We start from the raw sequence: 5951 nt of genomic DNA on the forward strand, positions 1-5951 counted from the left end.
GCCTGAAAGGCTGGATGATCTTCCCATGACACTATGCAGCCAAAAGCCACTTCCAGTGTCCAGGCAAGGCCAGAGCCTCACCCTGGGTTTGGGAGGCTCTGGACTGAGGCCCAGCTGCACATTGACTGTCTAGTCCCAGTGGACCTGCTTTGGCTGCAAGTGGTTTTGCTTTCGCCCAACGCTTCTGCGTGGTGGCAGTAGCGTTTCCAAGGACCCCCGGCCTCTGAGGGAGGCGTTTCGGCTCGAATTGCCGGCAGGGTTTGTTAGGTGATTTCCTTTGTCCTTTTATTGCTTGTGCTGCAGAGAGTCTGAACAGTTTCTCATGTCTCAGTAAGCTTGTTTGCAATGTAGAAACCCCTGCTGATAATCTAAACAATGAATTCAGCTTATCTGGGAGAGGCTGTAGCCTGCGCTGGCTGCTCTGCCCGGGGTGTTTGTAGGAGCAGAGAGCTATCTGAAATACTGCATGCCTCCCTTGGCAAGAACGGGTGCAGCACTGGACCTGTGTGCAGCACGGTGACGCTGTCACCCTCCTCGGCTCGGCGCGGAGGCTTCCCCTGGCTGCGCGCGCTCGGCCAGAGCCGCTGACGGGCTTCGGACCAGGCCAGAAATACCATTCCCAAGCAGCGGCCGGCCCCCTGGAAGCGGGGAGCCTGATAGAGATGCTTCACCCTCCAGAGCCAACCGAGGACAACCCCCCGGTGCCCCCCGGAGCTGTAGGCCCTGCTGAGTGTTGCGGCTGCCCTGCATCCCCCAGGCCCTGCCTGCCTTCCCCAGCCCCAGTGCTTGGCTGGGCTGGCCGTGGGGCTCTGGGCTCTCAGTGGGGTAGCGAGGAGGTTTTGTTCCTTGCCCGTGCAGGCTGGGCCGTGCCAAATTGCTACGGGTTGCTAGGTGACCAGCCCCGCACGGGTATTCTTCCCATCTGAATAGGGCTTTTCTGTTCCTGAGAAGTTGGAAGAAGTTTCTCTTAAATCCTTCCCTTCCCCCTCTTCCTCTTTTGTTTCCTTCTCCTCTGGGAAATGGGATAGGGCAGGGGCTGAGTCCCACTGTGCAAGGCAAGTGTAGTGAGCGAGAAGACCAGGCGTTGTGGACAGGATAGTGGCCCTGAGCCCGTGGTTTCCTCCAGCACCCAGCTCTTCTGTATGGCTGTAGCTTCCCGGAGTCAAGAGGAAGAAAACTTTCCCTGGTGCTCTCCTCGCTGGCCGAGCCCATTCCCCTCCGAGCTCTCCTCTCGTGATGGAGTCAGCACAGCAGAGGGTTTGGTGCTGTTCAGTCATCAGTGATAAGTCAAGAGGGTTTGGAGAGAAAGTTTCCCAGCCAATCCTTGGCACAACTCAATGTAGCAAAGCTCATGGAGGACAGTTGCGAACAGCATCCTTGGCAAGAGCTGGGATGCAAGTCTTGGGAGAACCCCCCGCCTGTGCGTGTCACTGGGTGAAAGCGGCAGTGCCAGGCAGCGCCAGACCAGCCTCGGCCTCCCCAGCGCAGCTGAACAGAGCCAAACTGAGGACTGTGGACGGTGCCACGGTGCCTGGCCACTCCAAGCATCCTCAACCAGGCCCCTGTAGTTGGCAGGCCAGCAACATTGTGCCAGTGCCACCAGATGGCAGCTCTTGTCCAGGCACCTGTCAGCCTTGTGCTGTATCTGGCTGTCCGTGCCTGGCACTGGCCATGCCAGAGGGTCGTTCACAGCTCCAGGGCGGCCCACGCTGTGTGGCCAAGTGCTGTAGGCTGGTGCTGTGCTATCACCCCAGTGCCTTTTGTAACACTTGCCTGCCTGAAGGGTTTGTGGACCAGGAACTATTTGGAGTGTACAGGGACTTGCACAGGAGAAGAGATTTGGTCCTTGGAGAGCCACCCTTGCTGCTGGGTGCCCCCGAGAACTGCCGCCTGGATGGAGAAGCACAAGATGTAGCACTCTGTGCAGGAGAAGCACAGCACAGATTGCTATACCTTGCACGGTTTCATGACAAATCAAGGATAGCAGTGACCAAATGGAGTAGTGCAGTGCAGAGTGCATGCCAAGGGGTAGCCTCATCTCGTGCAACACAGCACAGTGCCTGGGACCGCATGAGCGAAGGGGCTCACCGCAGGATCAGGGCTGGGCATCCTGAGAGACAGCTCGGAGAGACACAGCGGCTCACACTCGCATGGAAACAAGGTACCCCTGTGCTATCGACCATTGGTGTCTTACTCCGCTGGCAGCCGGGAGCTCCAGGTTCCTGCTGGATTTAAACCAGGATATTGAACCTCTAACTTGGAGAAGAAATGCACAGCTGTGCTTCAGCCTCCATAGAAGCTGCTGATCTCTACTGTAGTGAGATCTCTACCTTTTTTGGGGGAAGCTGTTGGTGAGTACCCATTATCCATTACTGCAGCTCTGCCCAATTCTTTCCTAAATTCCCCAGGAATTAACTGCCTTCAGACATTCCCTGCTGACCTGGGAGACGGAAATCCACCATTTGCTCAGGAGGTCTTGTAGATGCCACGTTCCTGGCAGAGCTTTGAATCTTTTGTTTGGTTTCTGTTTCTTACTTTTTGATTGTTCACCTGCCTATAGCAGAAGCAGGGACCGCGTCCAGCTGTGCGCTTGCAGGCACGTAGCTGCTCAGCTGGGTCCTGCAGCCAGCTCAGGAGCAAAAGAAAGCATCTTGGGGGGTTGCTGGGCCAAGGGACAGGGATAGTGCCTCGGAAACAGTGCAAGCAGCAGTACGAGCACTTCTGACCCATCTTGTTGCCAGTCCTGGTCATCTCACCCTGCTCTCTAGAGCCTGCAAAGCCCCTGCAGGCCTCCTGGGGCCATGTTCTGGGGCTCTGGGTACCTGTTAGCAGTGGCAAAAGCCAAACTCGGCTGCAGAGCCTGGATGCTGTGGAGTGCTGGGAGAGGGCTGCTGTGCACAGAGCATGCCCAGCTCCAGGCATGGCATATGGCATGATAGGGACAGCAGATCCAGCTTGGCTCTCCTGCTCCTTTTTCTTAGGCAAGAGGAAACCAAGGCGCAGAGTAACAAGGTGACCAAGACAGAGCTGAAAATCACCACGCACCTTCCCAGCACTCATGCTTTCTCTAGAGCCATGGCTGGTGTGTAGCCAAACGCAAGCTTCACGGGTGTCGCAGGAGAGCGGCAGAGGTGTGTGCCTACTCCAGGCCGGCACAAACACCCCCATGCTGGTGATTTGCCAGGTGCTATTTACATTCCCAGAGCCGAGAGAGGTTTGTACCGGGCCCTCTGTGCACAGGAAACTGAAGAAATACACCCTCTTGCCTCTATTGTGTGGATCTAAACTCCTTTCTCCCTGTGTCGAGGGATGTGGCAGCAGGGAAATCCAGTCAGACCAGAAAAGCTATAGATAACAGGGAAGGGAGAGCACGATAAAGGAGCAGCCCAAGACTTTGCGTTACACAAAACAGCAGATGAGTACAAGGAGCCCTGATCTCTGGCTGCTGGAGCAGGTCCCCCCAGGCAAACATCTCCTGGGGGTACAGCAGTGGCTGGGTTCTTGTGTCCTCCTTGCAGGACCTGGGCAGCAGGGACCTAGATGCTGTAGGGCTTTCCCAGCCCAGCCTGACCCTCAGGGAGATGAATCCTGGAGAGATGTCTGCAAGCTGAGTCCTGGGAAGATCCCAAGGCTCCCTGGCACAGATGAGCTCCAAGGCATCAGGCAGGGAAGGCACAGCCCTGATACGCCACCCACAGTGAAGACAAGGATGCAACTCCAACCCATGCTTGGAGATGGTGTCTTCTCTCTTCAACCCTGTCCCCTTCCCCAGCTATGTCCCTCAGAGGTGGACCCCTTGGCCAGATGACTTTGAGGGTCTCATTTCAGCAGATCTCAAGGACGTTCTGCCTGCCAGGATCAGCCCACATCTGCCCTGGCCAGACCAGAGTAGGCAAGAGAGAGGAAGACAGCAGTTTGGGTTGTGTCACCCCAGTTCGCTGGAGGTGTTTTCAGCCCTTTGTCCCTGCAAGAGATAATCTAGGGCTCATCTGTTGCCTTATGCCTGTCAGAGAGGGGATGACCTTCAAACTGTATGTTCAGCTTATCTCAGCTGTGGTCAAGGGTGCCGGGCTGACCACAGGCTCTGCCACGCGCAGGCGCTTGGAGATGAGGCTCCAGACAGGCCCTGCAGCCCCGGGGACAGCTGTCAGCATGCAGGGGAGACCCAAGCCAACGCAGACTGGACACTGCGTGCACAGCCCCAACCTGCCAGCCCGGCCTGTGTCTCATCCTAGGGATGTTCTTGCTTTCGTGAGAAGCAGACCAGGGCCTGAGGAGGGGGTTAAAGGGTATATTTGCCTGATGGGCTGGATCCTGCTGGTTTGGTCATAAAGATGGGCCCTGTCAGCTCCATTTCGTTGAGAAGCTGCATCTCCAAGCTTCTGTCTCTACCTGCAGTGCAGGATTGTACCATGGGACGGGACACCCGTTTCCCTGGACAGCCTTTGAGGTAAAAGTGGGAAGGCAGAGCCCAGCGCTCGGAGCCGCGGTCGCCGTGGAGCAGCGCTGCCCAGAACATCTCCAGCCTTGCGGCTGAGTGCTGCCACCAGGCTGCTGTCGTACCGGCGTGGTGATCCCCTCGCCCAAGCATCCCTCTGTGCCCGTTAGAGGCCACCGGGGCAACGCAGGGGACCCTGGCTGTCAGCTCCCAGCTTGTGCTTGGGTGGGTGACTGGTGCCCCCGCACCAGCTAAAGCAAACCCTGACCTCGCTCGGGCAGCAGGCACCACGTGGCAGCGCTCGCGCCCCCGGGGCCGTCACGCTGGTGCCTCCAGCTGTGCAAGAGCCTCCAGCCCGGAGAAAAGAGCCCCGCGGCAGAAACGCAGCTGCCTGTCCTGCCCGAGCGCTGGTTCTCCTGCTCACCTCCTGACTTTGCTTGCAGGAACAACTAGAAACCCCGAGCAGCGCCGCCCGGGAGCATCGGCCGGACGGCGCGGGCAGTGCTCGGCGCGGGCAGGCGCTTTGCACGACCCTGTCTCGTCGGGCGGACGTGGCGGGAGGCGCGCTGGCTGAGCCGCTCTCCTCGCTGCCCTCGCAGCCCGCCGGCGGGAAGGGGCTGCGCGCCAGCCTCCTGAGACATCTGCTAAGGAAATTTTCATCACGCGGTGGCCTTGCCTCCGTAGGCAGCCGTATGGCCCCACGTGCTCCAGCGGGGCCCACGGAGCAACGCGTTTCAAGTCTAGACTTCGATTTTTCAGGAAAGTTTCCTTTGACCAAGTTTTGGGCACTTCCTTAAATACACCTCTGACCTACGCTGAACAAATTAGGGTACATAAATCCTCTGGGAGATCTTTGGAAACTGTTTTCTCCCAGCAGGACAGTTGATCGTGGTAAAGACCACGAGGCTTTCCTCCACCAGCCTGTGGCCGACAGCCAACTGGTGCAAAACGTTCTTATTTTCCTCTCGCTGTCTCTCGCATTGTGGATGGCTTGGGTTAGGTTTCCAAGAAGTAATTACTGGCATAAAAAGCTCAGGCTAAAAATGATACTCAGTGGTTTTCATTGTAGTTTCTTTGTGTTGTTTTTCTGATCTTTTTTTGGCAACTATTGTTTTAAAAGATTTTCACACTTATTTAACTCCTAAATAAGTACCGTTTAATTTGGAGACGCAGGCCAAAATGCATCCTAGCATAAAATAAGTAATGCAGATGAAGAGCTGTGCATCTCTTTTTTTACTTGTAAAACATGAGTGAAAAAGGAGTTACGTTGTGTAAAGAGAGAGATGGGAAGAACTTCAAGAAACCAGCTCCTCCATCCCTCTGGGCGAATGTACCGAAGCTGCCGCCAACCAGAGTTTGCACAATCGGCCCATGAAAGTCTCCTAGACGGTCAGCCTGCGGCTTCCCGCAGGCCGCTTGCTGCCGAGCTTCCCTCCTGCAGCGCCGGGGCCGGGCTCGCTGAGTGCCCCGCGGGCTGGGGCGAGCCTGAGAGCGCCCGGCCAAGACGCCGGCG

This window comes from Rhea americana, unplaced genomic scaffold (genome assembly GCF_003343005.1).
Source record: "Rhea americana isolate MKP2758 unplaced genomic scaffold, rheAme1 scaffold_21, whole genome shotgun sequence".
Taxonomy (NCBI): Eukaryota; Metazoa; Chordata; class Aves; order Rheiformes; family Rheidae; genus Rhea; species Rhea americana.